Consider the following 19,354-nt stretch of genomic DNA (forward strand, 5'->3'; position numbering starts at 1 on the left):
TGTATTGGTGTTTTTCTTTCTGGCTTACTTCACTCTGTATAATAGGCTCCAGTTTCATCCACCTCATTAGAACTGATTCAGATGTATTCTTTTTAATGGCTGAGTAATACTCCATTGTGTATATGTACCACTGCTTTCTTATCCATTCATCTGCTGATGGACATCTAGGTTGCTTCCATGTCCTGGCTATTATAAAAAGTGCTGTGATGAACATTGGGGTACACGTGTCTCTTTAAATTCTGGTTTCCTGGGTGTGTATGCCCAGCAGTGGGATTGCTGGGTCATAAGGCAGTTCTATTTCCAGTTTTTTAAGGAATCTCCACACTGTTCTCCATAGTGGCTGTACTAGTTTGCATTCCCACCAACAGTGTAAGAGGGTTCCCTTTTCTCCACACCCTCTCCAGCATTTATTGCTTGTAGCCATTCTGACTGGCGTGAAATGGTACCCCATAGTGTTTTGATTTGCATTTCTCTGATAATGAGTGATGCTGAACATCTTTTCATGTGTTTGTTAGCCATCTGTATGTCTTCTTTGGAGAAATGTCTATTTAGTTCTTTGGCCCATTTTTTGATTGGGTCATTTGTTTTTCTGGAATTGAGCTGCAGGAGTTGCTTGTATATTTTTGAGATTAGTTCTTTGTCAGTTACTTCATTTGTTATTATTTTCTCCCATTCTGAAGGCTGTCTTTTCACCTTGCTTATTATAGTTTCCTTTGTTGTGCAGAAGCTTTTAATTTTAATTAGGTCCCATTTGTTTATTTTTGCTTTTATTTGCAATATTCTGGGAGGTGGGTCATAGAGGATCTTGCTGTGATTTATGTCAGAGAGTGTTTTGCCTATGTTCTCGTCTAGGAGTTTTATAGTTTCTGGTCTTACGTTTAGATCTTTAATCCATTTTGAGTTTATTTTTTTTGTATGGTGTTAGAAATTGTTCTAGTTTCATCCTTTTACAAGTGCTTGACCAGTTTTCCCAGCACCACTTGTTTAAGAGATTGTCTTTTCTCCATTGTATATTTCAAGAATTATTTCTTGAGCACCACCTATGTTCCAAACACTGTGATAGATACATGGATACATTTTCTAAGATCCAGACAACTGACAACAGTTATAAATAACTGTTACAATACAACCTAATTTTTGTTAAACTAGGACCCTACTGTGTATTTTTAAGGCTATTGTCTTATTAGTTTTCCTAAAGACATAGACAAGACTATTTTCATGGGTTTCATAAGTGTCCTTGCATAATTGCTTGTCAGGTTATATATATAACTACGTCCTATAAAAAAAAAATAGCATTTTAATTAAATCAATAGTTTTACCAGAAAGGTTGAACTCAATGATTATTAAAATGGAGGGGAAATCTCAGCTCTATTTAGCAGCTTATTTCCAAAAGCTACAATAGAGGATCAGCCCCAGTGCATAACTGCTTTTCAAACTTCTGCTTGCACCTCATTTGTTTATGTCCTATGTTACAAAGCAAGCCACAAGACCAGTCCAGGTTCAGGATGTGGGGAAATAGACTATATCTTGATGGACATTGCTGCCATCATGAATTCATGGCCATTTTCCCCCTCCATGTACTACCATGGTTTGAAGGTAAGGTGAACCACATCACAGTTTTTTTGCAGAGGGTCACAATAGTGTAGCCCAACCGGACATACTCTGGTATACGTGGTGCCTTCCCTACCATACTATCATACCTGGTCACTTTAAAGTTGAAGTATAAACAAAATGGCTTACAGTGTTATATTAGTTTCCGGTGTACAACCTAGTGAGTTTTGTATGTCACAAAATGATTACACGACATGTCTAGCTACCATGTATCACCACACAAAGTTATTACATTACTGACTATATTCACTGTGCTATACATTATATCTCTGAGGCTTATTTATTTTGTAACTGGAAGTCTGTATCTCTTAATCTCTCTCACTTATTTGCCCACCTCAACCCTCCTCCCCTCTGGCAACCATCTGTTTGTTCCCTATATCTGCAAATCTGTTTCTGTTTATTATGTTTGCTAATTTTAAAAAAGTTCCACATATAAATGAAATTATATGATATTTGTCTTTGTCTGAATTATTTAACTTAGCATAATACCCCTTGGGTCCATCCATGTTGTGGCAAGTGGCAAGATTTTATTCATATTTTATGGTTGAGTAATAGTCCATATGTAATGGAATAATATGCCTGCAATGCAGGAGAAGAGATGACAACCCACTCCAGTACTCTTGCCTTGAAAAACTCATGGACGGAGGAGCCTGGTAGGTTACAGTCCATGGGGTCACAAAGAGTTGGACACGATTGAGCGACTTCACTTTCAATTTCAATGCAGGAGACCCAGGTTGGATCCCTGGGTCGGGAAGATCCCCTGGAAAAGGAAATGGCAACCCACTCCAGTATTCTTGCCTGGAGAATCCCATGGACAGAGGAGTCTGGCAGGCTACAGTCCATGGGGTCACAAGAGTCAGACATGACTTAGTGACTAAATCTGAATATTCCATTGTGTATATACCACAATTTCTTTGTCTATTAATCTATTGATGGACATTGACTTTGCATCCATATCTTGGCTATTATGATTAATGCTGCTATGAACATAAGAGTGCATATATTTTTTCAAATTAATATTTTGAAAAAAACATTGTTTTTGTTTTCTTCAGAAGAATACTGATAAGTGGGATTGCTGGATCATATGACATCACTGACACAACAGACATGAATTTGAGCAAGCTCTGGGAGCTGGTGATGGATAGAGAAGCCTGGCATGATGTATTCCACGGGGTCGCAAAGAGTCAGACACGACTGAACGACTGAACTGAACTAATGGTAGTTCTGGGCTTCCCTGCTGGCTTAGGCGGTAAAGAATCTGCCTGCAGTGTGGAAGACCTGGGTTCTATCCCCGAGTCAGGAAGATCCCTTGGAGAAGGAAATGGCTAAACACTCCAGTATTCTTGCCTGGAAAATCCCAGGGACAGAAGAGCCTGGAGGGCTACAGTCTATGGGGTCACATAGTTAGACACGACTGAGAAAGTAACACTTATACTTTCACTTCATGGCAGTTCTACTTTTATTTTTTTTGAGGAAACTTTCTGCTGTTTTCATGTGGCTGGACCAATTTATATTCCTATCAACAGTGCATGAGGGTTCCCTCTTTTCCACATCCTCACCAACATTGATTATTCCTTGTCTTTTTGATAATAGCCATTCTGACAGGTGTGAGGTGATATCCCATGGCTGTTTTGATTTCCCTGATAATTAGTGATGTTGTATACTTTTTTCATGTACCTGTTAGCCATCTGTATGTCTTCTTTGGAAAAATGTCAATTCGGATCCCCTGCCCTTTTTTTAGTCAGATTGTTTGGGGGTTTTTTGCTATTAAATTGTGAGTTCTGTATATTTTGATTATTAATTCCTTATCATTTGCAAATATCTTCTCTCTGCCCACAGACTGATTTTTAAAAATTTTCTTGATTGTTTCCTTCACTGTGCAAAAGTTTGATGTAATCAGTCCTATTTTAAAATTTTTGCTTTTGTTTCCCTTACCTGAGAAGACATATTTACCTGGTCACTTTTTAACATAAAGGGTAAAAGCTGGTGATTATGTAGTTAAATAAGACAAACTAGACAGTTCAAGCATAAAAACAAAAATCTCCTTTGAAACCTGAATTATTGGTTTTTCCATTACATCAACCAGGCACCTTGTCAGCTGTTCCCTTTGTTTTGAAGACATTAGATCTGCAATCTAAGTCACTGCCTCCTTCCTTTATTTCCATGCACATAACCATTCCTTCAACCCTTGGGAAAATGTCAAAATTTCCTTTTTTTCCTTGATTATACACTTTTAAACGATGCTTGGTCATTTAGATTCAAAATAAAACATTTTACTTACCTGGAAATGCCTTTTGATTTTTTTTAATAAGTAGAGTGGAAGATATGTAATAGGTGCTATGGTAGTTGTTTTCCTCTCATGGGAAAATTATTTAGTTTTTGTAATAAGATGCTATGCTTTAAACTTTGGCAAGAAGTAATGAAAGTATACCCTTCAACAAGGTTCCAGTGAGGACAACTGAGTAGCTAAGATACTTAGTGAGGGAAATTCAACCATAAGCTGTCTAATTCAACTGAGCACGAAAGCTCAGAATCTTGCAATGTGACCCTATTGACCTGAAAGTATGTGCGTACCTTTAAACATTGAACAGATTGCTTGCTTCCCATCAGCAGGTTTAAACTTGGTATTTTCGTGGTTGTGTAATAAAGCTTTAAAAACACAGTTAAAATGATAACTACTAGTTGGAGAAGGAAAAGATTAAAATTCAAACGTATTTCAGTTCTCTTAAACAGATTCTGCCCGGGGTGTGCACATATACAATTGGTCGCTTTCCTCAGTGAATGTTGTACAATCACACACCCTAGAAGAATTTGGCTGTGTTCAGTTCCAATTAACAAAGAGCCTTTTTTTCAAACATCTCTAGAGTGATATAAATAGCTGGGAAGGGTGTTAATTGCAGAAGTACAATGGTTTATCAAATGAATAGCTATGTGAATGAGCTCTGTAAACTCTACAAAACACTCTAAAACTTTGTTGTCATTCTTTTTATACTTGTGTACATAATACAAGAACACAGTCTAACATTTCACCTTCCGCAAATTGGCTTTGCAGTGTGTTGGACTGAAAATGAAATAACTTTGGTAACACTCTTCTTAGATGACTGAATTTTTAAATTTTACTTTCTTGTCACTAGAATCTAGACACAGTTCCCAACAGTATGAGTAGTTTCTTAAAAGGATTATTTCTGATGATCTGCCTAATATGTACCCATTTTAGAAAAATTTGAAAATGGAGGAAAGTATGAAAAATAAAGTGAATAATCGTTCACAATTTCATAATCTAGAGGTGCCCTCTGTGCTCAGTCACTCAGTTGTGTTCAACTCTTAGCAACCCTTTGGAATGTAGCCTGCCAGGCTCCTCTGTCCATGGGGTTTCCCAGGCAAGATTACTGAAGTGAGTTGCCATTTCCTCCTCTAAGGGATCTTCTACAACTCAGGAACTGAACTGGGGTCTCCTGTGACTCTTGCTTTGCAGGTGAATTCTTTATCACTGAGCCACTGGGGAGGCAGTAGTCATTAATATTTTAGCATTTTCTTCTCATTTTTTTCTATACATATAATATACACAGAAATATGAAAATTATATATATTTACTATAATATATGGGGCTTCCCCAGTAGCTCAGCAGTAAAGAATCTGCCTGCAATGCAGGAGCCACTGGAGACATGGGTTCAATCCGTGGGTGGGGAAGATCCCCTGGAGGTGAGCATGGCAACACACTCCAGTAATATTGCCTGGAGAATCCCATGGACAGAGGAGCCTGGTGGGCTACAGTCCATAGGGTCGCAGAGTCAAACATGACTGAAGCAACTTAGCATGCACACACGAACTATAATGCTATGATACTATATATGAGGCAATATAGTATAGTGGTTAACATTGCCAGAATATTAAGTTTGAATTCTGGATCCTCTGCTTTCTAGTTGGGTAATCTGGGCAATTTATTTTCACTGTAACTCACTGTATGTGTTAATTACTCAGTTGTGTCCGACTCTTTGTGGCTCTATGGACTATAGCCCACCAGGCTTTTCTGTCCATGGAATTCTCCAGGCAAGAAAACTGGAGCAGTTTGCCATTTCCTCCTTCAGGGTATCTTCCCGACCCAGGGATTGAACCCTGTTCTCCTGCACTGCAGCCAGATTCTTTACCATCTGAGCCACCAGGGAAGCCTTTTCCTTAGCTGTAATATGGAATAATATTAGTGACCTATTTTGTAGAGGTATTTTGAGGATTAAGTGAATTGATAGACTCAAAGCACTTAGAATAGCGTCTGCTGCTGCTGCTGCTAAGTCGCTTGAGTCGTGTCCGACTCTGTGTGACCCCATAGATGGCAGCCCACCAGGCTCCCCCGTTCCTGGGATTCTCCAGGCAAGAACACTGGAGTGGGTTGCCATTTCCTTCTCCAATGCATGAAAGTAAAAAGTGAAAGTGAAGTCACTCAGTCGTGTCTGACTCTTAGCGACGCCATGGACTGCAGCCTACTAGGCTCCTCCATCCATGGGATTTTCCAGGCAAGAGTACTGGAGTGGGGTGCCATTGCCTTCTCTGAGAACAGTGTCTAGTACATTATAAATGCTCAATTTTTAATTTTTTTGGTGATGCCACATGGCTCGTGGGATCTTCGTTCTCAGACCAGGGATCAAAACCAGGCCCATAGCAGTGAAAGTGCCAAGTCCTAATCACTGGACCACCAGAGATTTCCCTAAGTGCTGAATACTATAAACCATTCTTATCATATAACACCAGGGCATAAGCCCTTTCCAAAATAATTTAAACATTTAAAGATTGTGCTTGTGTGCTGTTGCTTCAGTCACGTTCAATTGTTTGCGACCCTATGGACTGTGGCCCACCAGGCTCCTCTGTTCATGATTATTCTCCAGGCAAGAATACTAGAGTGGGTTGCCATGCCCTCCTCCAGAGCATCTTTCTGACCCAGGGATTGAACCCATGTCTCATGTCTCCTGCATTGGCATGCAGACTCCTTACCACTAGCGCCACCTGGGAAGCCCATTTAATGAACATATAATTGAATATATTCCACTGGATAGAGATGCCATAATATACTTACCCAGTTTCATCGCTGAATTTTGTTTCCAAATTGTTATGATTATAAATATTTCAATAAATATATTAATACATACACTTTTATTGCATTTCAGATAATTTTTATTAAACTAGATTCCTACAAGTAGACTCTGGTGACCAGCTCCCATTATGGTCCCCAGTGATCCCCCTCTTCTGGTACTCAGGCCCTTGTCTAAGACCTCCCCATTCCCAACCTCACACTAAATACACAGAGCTTTTTGGTTTAACCAGCAAAATATTGCAAACATGATGAAGGGTGACTTCTGAGGCTAGGTCACAAAAATCACCATGGGTTCTTCCCTGCCTCTCTCTGTTTGATCACTCTCTCTGGCAAAGGACAGATGATACACTGTAAAGACACTTCAGCATCTCCATGGAGAAGAGATCGTGAAGAAGGCTGTATGCTGAGGAACCAAGGCCTCATGCAACTGCTATGTGAACGAGTTGTCCTGGAAGCAGATCATGCAGCTCCAGATGACTGTAGATGTGGCCAACAGCTTGAAAAACCTTGACCCAGAACCACCTAGCCCAAGCTGTTCCCAGATTCCTGACCTGCAGAAACTATGTGAGATGATAAATGTATTGTCTATAGTTAATACAGACAACATTAGTCTGTTATAATCATCAAACTTGCTAAAAGGCTGCTGCTGCTAAGTCTCTTCAGTTGTGTCCGACTCTGTGTGACCCCATAGACGGCAGCCCACCCCACCAGGCTCCCCCGTCCCTGGGATTCTCCAGGCAAGAACACTGGAGTGGGTTGCCATTTCCTTCTCCAATGCATGCAAGTGAAAAGGGAAGGTGAAGTCGCTCAGTCGTGTTCGACTCTTAGCGACTCCATGGACTGCAGGCCACCAGGCTCCTCCGTCCATGGGATTTTCCAGGCAAGAGTACTGGAGTGGGGTGCCATTGCCTTCTCCGCATTTACTCTCTAGTGAGGTTAATATTTTTTCTTACAGTCTTCTTTTTAAGACAAATTTTTTGAGCAGTTTTAGGTTCACAGCAAAACAAGAAACAGGTATAGAGATTTCTCATATATCCTCTGCTCCCACACACACACATAACTTAGACCATTATCAACAAATCTCATCAGAGTGGTACAGTTTTTACAATTGATATACCTATATTGATACTTCATAACCACCCAAAGTTCATAGCTCACTTAGCTGAAGCATGTGGGATCTTCACTGAGTCATGCAGGAACTTTTATTGCATCGCCTGGACCCCCTCTTGTGGTGGGGGGGCTCGGTAGTTGTGGCATGTGGGCTTAGTGGCTTGGCATGTGGGATCTTAATTCCCTGACCAGGGATTGAACCTGCATACCCTGCATTGCGAGGTGGATTCTGAGCCACTGGACCACTAGCCAAGTCCCTCATGTTTCTTTTCTATTTGTATTTCCTCTTCTTGGAAACCTCTTTATTTATAAATTGATCAATTTCCTATTGAGGTTTTAGTGTTTTTCTTTCAATTGTTTTTCTTTCAATTTGTATGAACTCTATAAAGGATATTAACCAGTTTATGCTCGTCACATTTTCAACTGATTATTTTTATGGTTTTATGTTTAATGATATGTAGATGTTTTAAATTTTTATATAGTCATTGGACTATGATATTTTCTGTAGTGTTTAAGCCTAGAAAGTCCTATTCTATTCAAAGAGAAGACAAACATTTATGTCAGTTTTTTTAAATCTGCAATTCCCAACTTTTTTGGCACCAGGGACCAGTTTTATGGAAGACAATTTTTCCACAGACCAGAAGGAGGGGAATGGTTTCAGGATAATTCAAGCGTATTACACTTATTGTGCACTTTATTTCTACTATTATTACATCAGCTCCATCTCAGATCATCAGGAATTAGATCTCAGAGGCTGGGGACCCCTGCCGCACATCGCTCCTGCCCCCACTATGTGCAATAGCCTCCCATATGTTATAGTTTTTGATTTTGTTTTATATTTGGGTCTTCAGTTCATTTGGAATTTATAGTGGTTTTTTTTTGTATCACTAAATAGCTAATTTTAAAACAATTTATGAAATAAATAGAACAGTTTTCCTCTTTTCTATCAATGATTATGATAAATTAGGTTTTTTAAAGATCTTGTGCTTATTTCTATGTTCTCTATTTCACTGAAAAGCTCTTCCTGTGTCACTATCACTCTGTTTTAATTAATGTGGTCTATAATATTTTAATAACTGGAAGGACTAGTTAGTAGAATGACTTTAGTAGCATGACCTCTGGAAAGCCACAGAACTTTCCAGAATGCAATCAGATACCATTCAAAACTGTTTAAAAGTTGGGTGACATTTCACAGAACAATATGAAAGAAGGCAAAATTTCATCAAGGTCAGAAGTCCGTGGAGCTTGGCAGAAAAAACATTTTAACTTTCTAAGAACCAAAGAAATAAAAAGTCCAATCAGGAGTTTTAGCAGTCTGCTGAGAGTTGTAGACTTCCAGGAGTCAGCAAAGAAAGAAGGCAGACAGATTCACACACAGGAATGCAAATGAATTCCTCTGTGCAAACTAAGTTTGGCCAATAAATTCATTTTCATATTTTTGTGTATCTTTGTCAAACTCTGGAAAGTTTGAAATAATTCAACTGCAAAAAAAATTGAGCTTGAAAAAAAACTGATCTTGGAAAGCTTCTTGAGACATTCAGCTTTGATAACTGAATATTTTCTTCAGTTTTCTATTATTTTGAAAATAGTTTGATGTTATATTTGTTTTCTTCTTTGAGTCAACATTGTTTTACTTAAAAAACGAAGCCCTGGGTAAGCAAACCACAGTTCTCTTTCTCTCTTCATTTACATTTTCAAAAGTGGAGCAACTCTTTTTTGTTCTCTTCTTCCCTGAAAATAATCTTTCAAAAGTATGCCATAGAAGAATTTTAGGAAAACTAATAGAAATCACTGATTTTGAGACATTCATTCCACTTACTTGATACTTCTTCCTCTTGACTCACATTAAACCAACTGATTTTGAGAATAAAAGTTCTAAACCGTTACGGCTGAATGAAATGTGTAAAGTGAAAGCCTTAGGTAAACAGATATATTTTGGCATCAGCAAATTTGTGCTACAGCTAATATCTTGGATCCATGATTCAAAGCAGAAATGTAACTGAAACAGCTGTTTAATTTACAGCTTACGAGAGCACAAAGTAAGCAGCATATTTGATGGCAGGAGAAAGGTACAGGTGAAGGTCATAGAATCTATGAGAAGGAGGCGGCCAGGTGATCGTCGTTGTCTGGGAGAAAAGAGGCATGACCCCACTTGTTGAGCCCTTCAGCCTCCACAGCGGTAGTGCCTGGGGGTGAACGTCGCTTATTGCTGCCAGGGATTCACTGTAGCCAGTTGCTGCGGTGACCTGTACATGCCTCCCACCATCTGTATGAACTCTGGGCCCACTTAGATGGAGGCACAGCCTAGAGCATTAGTATGTGCTCTGTTTCCTTTCCTGTATGGCTGCACCATGGCATGTGGACTCTTTTAAGTTGTGGCTTGGGGATCATGCGGGATCTTTAGTTGTGGCATAAGGGATTTAGTTCCCTGTCCAGGGATGGAACCCAGGCACCCTTCACTGGGAGCATGGAGTCTTAGCCACCGGACCACTAAGGGAAAGGAAGTCCCTTCACTTCAGAATTTTAAGGTCTAATCTTCTATTTTCAATTGAAATTATCTGAGCTTTAAAAACATACCCATATCGACCAGAAAGATTTAGATACACAACAAAGTATGCGTGTGTGCTAAGCCATGTCTGACTGACTCTTTGCAACCCTATGGACTGTAGCCCACCAGGCTTCTCAGTCCATGGGATTCTCCAGGCAAGAATACCAGAGTGAGTTGCCATGCCCTCCGCCCAGGGATCTTCCCCAGCCAGGGATCGAACTCAGTCTCTTACAGCTCCTGCACTGGCAGGGGTGTTCTTTACCGCTAGCACCACCTAGGAAGCCCTTCACAATTAAATATTGTTGTTGTCCAGTTGCCAGGTTGTGTCTGACTCTGTGACTCCCTGAACAGCAGCACACCAGGCTTCCCTGTCCTTCACTGCCTTCCGGAGTTTGCTCAAACTTATGTCAATTGAGGCAGTGATGCTATCTAATCATCTCATCCTCTACTGTACTCTTCTCTTGATCATATTGGACACCTACCAATCTAGGGGACTCATCTTCTGGTGTCATATCTTTTTGCCTTTTCATACTGTTTATGGGGTTCTGGAGACAAGAATACTGCAGTGGTTTGCCATTCCCTTCTCCAGTTAAGTACACATCTGAAATATTATTTAAACTCAGAAATTGAAGCTGTGTAAAAGTATTTATTTGTAACTGGCTCCCCCTAGTGATAATTATTTTAAATAGCATAATTCATTTAGGAATTTCTCTTGAACTGGTAAAATTTTTTGAGAGTGGTTTCAAATTTTATTCTCTATTGAATCCCAGATTGTAAACTAATAGATTTTTATTATTACAGGGTCTATTTTAGAAATTTATAATGGAAAATAATCCAAAGACACACATAATTAATTATCCATGTCTCAACACCATAACTGCAACTTTTCGGATAAACAATAAAATTGACTTTCTTTTTTTTTTTTTTAATTTAATTTAATTTATTTTTTTTCCAACTACAATTTTATTTTATTTTTAAACTTTACAAAATTGTATTAGTTTTGCCAAATATCAAAATGAATCCGCCACAGGTATACATGTGTTCCCCATCCTGAACCCTCCTCTCTCCTCCCTCCCCATACCATCCCTCTGGGTCGCCCCAGTGCACTAGCCCCAAGCATCCAGTATCGTGCATTGAACCTGGACTGGCAACTCGTTTCATACATGATATTTTACATGTTTCAATGCCATTCTCCCAAATCTTCCCACCCTCTCCCTCTCCCACAGAGTCCATAAGACTGTTCTATACATGAGTGTCTCTTTTGCTGTCTCGTACACAGGGTTATTGTTACCATCTTTCTAAATTCCATATATATGCGTTAGTATAAAATTGACTTTCAAAGATAAAAATCTTGTAGAAAAGTGTAATACTGACTGCCCTTGAGATAATAAGTGAGTGTGGGACACAGCAGAAAGATGGTGATGAGATTGCTACAGAATTCAGACTAAAAATAATAACCTTGTTAACAGTTCCAAATTGCTTGTATTAATACTTGTTTTTTCATTTGCTCTTTTGGGGTATCCTGTAAGCTAGGTATCATTCCTCTGTTTTGCAGATCAGAAAACAGTCTCAACAAGTGAAGTGCTGTGCCCAAGGTCACAAAGTACTGTGGATGCCGTGCGTGCGCTCAGATTCCCAGACTCTCCTTCAGGGCAGGGTTACTTATTTCTCCAGTTGCTGGGAGAGTTTTGGCTAATGCCTCTCACCTTTTCTCAACCAAAGAAAGACACTTTGCCCAAAGTTATGCTCTGTTCCCAGGGACAGTGCACATCTAATAACTGGTTCATAAGGGGGACAAAGACTTGTTCACTTTGCCTCAATTTGGGATATCACAGAAGGGCCATCCCAGCTTCAGAACTCCCCATGGGATCTTCTGTGACCTCAGTTGCAGCCACACTGCAGCTCGACTTTTCCTCTCTGCCCGGTCTTTCTACCCTCACCACTCACAGGTGCTACTTCTGCCAGGGTTCTCCATTCACCTCTGCTCAAAAACCTCAGTTTCTCAGTCTGTTTCCTGGAAAACCCAGCCAATGACAGTTGGTTCTGGATGTGCTTCTAAAGTGAGATTTTGTTGCTGGCCCTGGCTGGCTGAGATAAAGACCCCATTGCTGTTAGTGAGAGGAACATTAATAGCCCCAGGCAGGCAGTTCCAGTACTATTGCTAAAATTTAACAAGTGGTAAACAGAAATGGATACCGATGGGAAGCAGTCCACTGGCAGGTGCAATATCTCAGGGGTTTGAGAGTTTCGGGGGAAATTAAGTAAATATAAGAATTTTGAAAATTAGCTGCCTTGTTTGGAAGTAGATGGCCGTGGATATTTTAGAGAGAGGCAATGAAAGACTGAGGATGATTACTCACCAGTACATGGTGCAGTGTGAAGCCAGAGTGCTTCCTTTCTGTACATAAATGGATTCCCATCTCCTGCAGCCTGGGAGGAGTAAACTGAAGACTTCTACATTGTAAGAGTAGCAGAATTCCAGAGAATGTTAAATTCTCAGCTTGAGCTGGTCTGCCGTTTCTAGGTTAGGGCCCTGATTTGGAAGGAGTGAGAGCCTGAGGCTTTGGGTGGGGACATCTGGCTTGTGCACTAAAAACTCCATGATTCCTCTGGACCCTCTGGACCTGCTGAAATGATTCACTCCTCCCTACTTAAGGCTAGTGCCTCTTATTTATTTGCAGATAATGCAAGCTCTAAACAGGGGCTCTAGAGGGGTGGGATGGGGAGGGTGATGGGAGGGAGGTTCCAAAGGGAGGGGATATATGTATACCTTTGGCTGATTTATGTTGAAGTTTGACAGAAAACAACGAAATTCTGTAAAGCAATTATCCTTCAATTAATAAATAAATTAAAAAAATAACCTCATGCTCTGCTCAGGGTGTATCTCTACCTCCTCTTGTGGCCATCAAACCCATAACTAGGGTCAAGTTAATCATAGCCAGAGAAGTGCTGGGCCTGCTAAGGGAGAAAGGGACTGTCCCCTGAAGTGAAGTGACTACTGGAGCTGGTCAGCATGTACTCTTAGAAATTGGGAGGTGTATGTGTGGGGCTGGATTCTGAGGGTACTGAATCAAGAGGCACAAAATATAATATTGGAAAAGGGAGTTTGTTTTGTGTGAGTGTTCTCTCATGGTACAGGACTTACACCTTGGCAAGGGTGCCAGGAGATGGCGCTAATACATTGGCAGTTTGCCTCAGACACTTGGGGAAAAAGTATGCATTAGCTTACATGAAGTAAGGTATTAGAACTGGAAGCACTGCTATGGAAAATAGTGAAAGAAGAAATCAAAATGTCCAGAGATGTGGGTGAGCTAGACTGAATACACCACATAGGCCTGAAACCTCACCAGCTACTTCTTTCTGCGGGAACCCAGAGGACACTCCGTTTACCTTAGAAATAAGCAGGTCCTTGGGGAGAAGCTCTGGGCTGCTGTTAGGAGATGCTGTTACAGAATGCGCTCACTGATTGTAATGGGGACAATGGGGAGCTGAAATAATGGAGGCCAGGTGGCAAGGCTAACTGCTGTAAGCCAGTTGGAGGCAGCTGAGAGCCCGTTGGCTGTAAAAAACAGAAAGACAGGCAGTCAGCCAGGACAGGGTCCCAGCCCCCACCCCGATTCTCCACCCAGGACTCATAACACTTAAGTGAGTAAAGTTCGGAACTCCACTTTTTGTTTTAAATGTTAGGCTCCAATTCTTGTTTTTTGTTATTGCTAGTTGTTTTTTTTTTTCAAATGCTTCTCTTTACCAGATGCCTTTGTCAACCAGATCCAAGAGCAATTCAGCTGCAGTGCTGCTGGCATCTGTTGCAGGGTGGCATCTCAGGCTTACAAGCCCAGGCTGGAGGGGAGATCCTGACTCTAACTTTTTACATTTTCTTGCCTGTCTTTCTGGAAGCTCAAGCTAAACCCTATGAGCCATCCTCAGTGCCTCTGATTTCTTCATCCAATTGTTCAGTAAATTCTTTGGTTCAGGCTCCAAAGTGCATTCCTGTCCATCCAATTTTTTTCACATAACTACAGCTTTCACACTGTAGTCTAAAGTTTTGTGTCTATTATTAGTTTACATTTATCGAGTGCTTGAGTATTGCATTAGTTATCTATTGCAGCATAACAAATTACCCCTAAACATAGGGCCTAAAACACTAGTTTCTTGCAGTATCTGTGGGCCGGGAATCTGGAGTGGCGTAGCTGGATTTTTTGACTCTGGGACCCACACAGTTACAGGTGTCTCAGGACTCATTTGGGAAGGATCTTCTTCCCTGGATCCTGGTGATTGTTTGCAGAGTTCATTTTCTTGCAAGTTGTTGGACTGAGCCTTTATTTCCTCACAAACTCCTAGCTAGAGGCCTCCTTCAGTTCCTTGGTGCCTGGGCCTCTCCACAGAGCATCTCACAAGATGAGATCTGACTTCATCAGTGAGAGTTTCAGAAGAGGGAGTGCTAGCAAGACAGAAGTCAATCTTTTGTAAATCACAGAAGTGATAGTTCATCATTGTGGTCATATTCTGTTTGGTTCTAGAAGCAAGTCATCAGGTCCAAACCACTCAATGGGAAGAAATTAACACAAGGGTTGAGTACCAAGAGTTGGGAACCATTGGGAGCAATGTCAGAAGCTGCCTACCACAGGCATGTAGGTACTCTTCTAAATGCTTTACACATCTTAATGCATTTAGTCCTCATAAGAGATCTTAAGATAAATATGCTATTACTGTGTTCATTTCACAGGCAAATAAGTGCCAAGCAGTCAAGTAACTTTTCCAGGGTCAGATAGCTAAAGTCAGTAGGATACAGAAATTTGAACCTAGGCTGTCTGGCTTTAGCATGTGTATTCTTTTCTTTCATGCCACTTTTTAAGAAGTTGTGATATAATTAACATGTAAAATTATATGTGTATATTGTGGAATGATCACCATAGTAAGTCTAGTTAATATCTATCACCATACATAGTTGCCCCTGGAGAAAGAAATGGCAACCCACTCTATTACTCTTGCCTGGAAAATTCCATGGACAGAGGAGCCTGGCGGGCTATAGTCCATGGAGTCGCAAACAGTTGGACACGACCGAGCGACTAACACACACATACATAGTTGCAAGTTTTTTTCTTACTATGAGAATTTTGAAGATCTCAATCAGTAACTTCCAAATATACAATACAGTATTGTTAACTATAGTCATCATGCTGTACATTACATCCCTAAGACTTTATGGAATTTTGTAACTTTTGATCACTTTTGCCCATTTGACTCCCCCTGCCCCCATTCTTCAGCTCTGGCAAAAGAAACCTGTTTTTTTTATTTTTAGATTTCACATATAAATGAGATTTATTTTACTCTGACTTATTTCACTTAGCATAATGTCCTCAAGGTCCATCCATGTTGTCACAAATGGCAGGATTTCCTTCTTTGTTGTTGCTGAATAATATTCCACCTTGTGTGTGTATGTATGTATATGTATACACACACACACACATACATACAGCATACCAATGTCAGTATTCAAGTGACAGGTGGCATCTGGACTGCTTGGAAGAGGATTGGTCTGGCAAAAGATATTTAGAAGATGAAATTGACTAATTTGAGAAAAAGAATCACAACTGATTCCCAGTTTGTTTCTGTATAGTACCCAGACTCCTCCAGTGCCAAGGAGTTAAGGAAAAATAGATTTAAAGCTTTTCTTCTGTATTTTTTCCTTCCTTTCTCCTCCCCCTTCCCTCCTTCCTTCCACAAATACTCACTGCCAACTATGTTCTGGGGAAAATACTAGATCCTGGGGAATGGATTTTTTTTAGCTCTCCAGATACAAAAGATATATTATTTTGAGCAGTTTATGAACAACCTGCAGTCGTCCCCGAATCATCTACTTAACTGTCACGTATTTCAACTTAAATGGTCTTCCTATTAAATGTACCAACATTAAGTGTTGTGACAGTACTAGAAAATAAGCAATTTGTAAAGCATATGCACAAATTCTAACCAGGCTAACTATTCTGGCTTTCTCTATTAATTTGAGCAATTCCTTAATTTAACATATGATGATGAAAATAATTTTACAATATTTCCAATTAAGTTAATCTTCACATTGCTTTTGTGTTCTTTGTCATAACACGTAGAATGATAAAATTCTGTTTTGCATATTATTAATGAATATGGGGCATGTTTTTCCATCTGGGTCATTAATAGCTCGCTTTTATCTAATTTCAGAAATGAGTTCAGTACTCAGTCTACAGATTATACAGTAACCAACTTCTCTCAATGAACCACAATTCTGTTAAGCTCTCAACCCACTTTTTTCTACACTTGTGCCAATCTATAACAAGCCAAATCCTGATGTTCTACTTCAGCTAAGTTGGTTGCACAAAATTTAGAAGTCATTAGCAAGAAATCTGACCCAGAACCAATATAGGCCCTCACACACATGAAGAAAAGATGAAAATAACAAGGTCTTATTGTATAGCAAAGGGAACTATATTCAATATTCTGTGATAAAACCATAATGGAAAAGAATATGAAAAGATAATATATACATACCACTGAATCTTTTTGCTGTACAGAGAAATTAACACAACATCATAAATCAAATATACTTCAGTAGAACTAAAAAAAAGTGGGTTAAAAAAAAGAAAAGATGAAATTGCACAATCCACATTAGATTGAAATTGCACAATCCACATTAACCAATGTAGATCTAATCCGCATTGGTTAGGTCCACATTAACCATTCCCTAGTTTATGATTTGAGAAGATCATTTAAGTGGCAACCCTGCTTCTTATTTATAAATGACTTTAAAACAATGGGAACAGTAACTGTTCTATTTTCAGCTTCTGCTGAGTATTTAGATGATTACCAAGAAAAGTATGTTGTAAACAGCAGCCTATAGAAAATACCAGGAAAGAAAGCAATGCTGCTTGGGAAAATCTAACCTATTCAATTTTGAATAGTGTATGGGCTACCAATTTAGTGCTAGGATATTCTGATAAAAGACAACTATTTCTAAGGGATCTATCTGAAAAAGTCTCACCATAGCTCCATTTGGGCATTTAAAAAGTTGTCATGTTGTTGCCATGGAAATATTCTGATGATTTACAGGGCTGTGTCAGAGCACTTTTATTTGTCTGTTAGAATTGTGAGAACTTCCTTTACAAAAGTGTTCAATTTTATGTGCCTAAGAAGCCAATTCCCGGTCAGAGAGTAGCTTACTCTATTTTGGAGAAGGGAATGGCAACCCACTCCTGTATTCTTGCCTAGAGAATCCCATGGACAGAGGAGCCTGTCTCCTCTGTCAGTGGGCAGGCTAGAGTCCACGGGATCGCAAAGAGTGGGACATGACTGAGCGACTAACACACAAGAAGCCAATACAGATATTCTCCAAAGATACCGTCATTATGACTCAAATGAAATTAGCATACCAAAGGATTTCTATTTAACTGCTGGAAGTGCTCTCTGGGTCAAAATCAGTCTATCAGGCAGGCATGCATGCTCAGTCGCTTCAGTCGTGTCTGACTCATTGCGACCCTGTGAACTGTAGCAGGTCAGGCTCCTCTGCTCATGGAATTCTCCAGGCAAGAATACCAGAGTGGGTTGCCATTTCCTCCTCCATTTGGCAAGGCTTTGAAAAACCCTGACTGAGAGCCTAGCATAGTTCTAGGTACCCTGGGGTTGTGACACACCACACGTGCTGCACACCAAGATCTAATGGAGAGCTTTATCAAATAAACGAACATACATGATGCCAAACCTTAAGAATCTCATTGGTAGGTTCTGGCACCAGGCTCCTGGGAATCTGCTTTTGTTTTTAATCTTTTAACCTCCCAGGTGATTCTAATGATTTATTGGAACTGGGAACTGTTCCTGCAGAGATTGTCAAAGTCTGGTCCCTGGACCTTTATCACCAGCATCACCTGGGAACTTGTTAGGAATACAAATTCTCAACCCCATTCAGATTTATTATAAATCATAGACTCTGGAGATAACAATCAGTGGTTTTTTCCAAGAGAATTTATTTATTTTTATTTTTTGCTTTGCTGGGTCTTTGTTGCTGGATGGCTGTCTCGCCGCTCACACTGTTCACTGAACCCAGGTAGATAAGGTGCGACCAGGGAAGCTGGAAGAAGACTTGAAGAGCATGGGGACTGCAGACATGTTTATTCTCTCCGGGTAGCAGAAGTTATAGCTATGGAGAAAAAAGCATTAGCTAAGTCCACCACTTAGTGATAAGTGCCCAGTGCTGTATGTTAACTGGTCTATCAAGTCATGGATTGAAGGCATGGCAGAATGCATAGGAGGTACCACTTTATTCAGTTCCCTGTAGTCCACAGTCATCCACCAAGAGCCATCAGGCTTCCACACGGGCCACACAGGGAGTTGAATGGGCTCTGTGCAGGACGTACAGTGTGCACTTTTGCCAGCTCAGCAATGGTGGCGCCTATTTCCTAGTGGCCACCTGGTACATGATATTGTCTCATAGTCACTGCCCTCCGGGCTGTCGGCAGCACCTGCGGGGATGCTTTGCATATCCCCTCACAATTGCCTTCACAACACGCACTCAGAGATGGAATTCTACCACAGAGGTCCACAACACAAGACCTTTTAAAACATCTATCCCCAAAATGTATTCCAGAACTGGGAACACGTACACAGTGTACATCGCATAGAAAGCCGTCCAATTTCCAGTGGTAAGGACACAGCCTTTACTTCAGTGCTTTGGCCATCGTGGCCATCCATATATGCACTGTGGCCAGGAAACTGTTCTGGTTTGCCGTGTACCAGGCTGCATTCGCACCAGTGTCAACCAGGGCCATTACTCTTTGTACATTGATGGGTGACCAGTGAATTGCAAGTTCCACATGGGGCCTCCGGTCCCTGCTTGGGCTCTCTGGATGGGCATCTTGGCCTGAGCCCTATTTAAAGTGGAACAGGGCATCAACAGAGACATCCCCAGTTGGCATTAAGTCCTCTAGTTGAACAGCCCGTACTTCATGCCATGGACACTTCTTTTTACA

General features: G+C 40.4%; 1 long non-coding RNA gene across 1 annotated transcript in view; it reads right to left on the bottom strand.

Moving 5' to 3' along the window:
* Positions 1-18,335: 18,335 nt before the first annotated feature.
* Positions 18,336-19,354, bottom strand: part of LOC147372509 (uncharacterized) — a 33,598-nt gene continuing 32,579 nt past the window's right edge. Inside the window, exon 2 of the long non-coding RNA XR_015164140.1 lies at positions 18,336-18,525. This is a non-coding gene — a long non-coding RNA (uncharacterized LOC147372509). The remainder of the gene's footprint in view (positions 18,526-19,354) is intronic.

Source organism: Bos grunniens, chromosome 5 (assembly GCF_055505025.1).
Source record: "Bos grunniens cultivar Pamir isolate PY7600 chromosome 5, Bosgru_T2T1.0, whole genome shotgun sequence".
Taxonomy (NCBI): domain Eukaryota; kingdom Metazoa; phylum Chordata; class Mammalia; order Artiodactyla; family Bovidae; genus Bos; species Bos grunniens.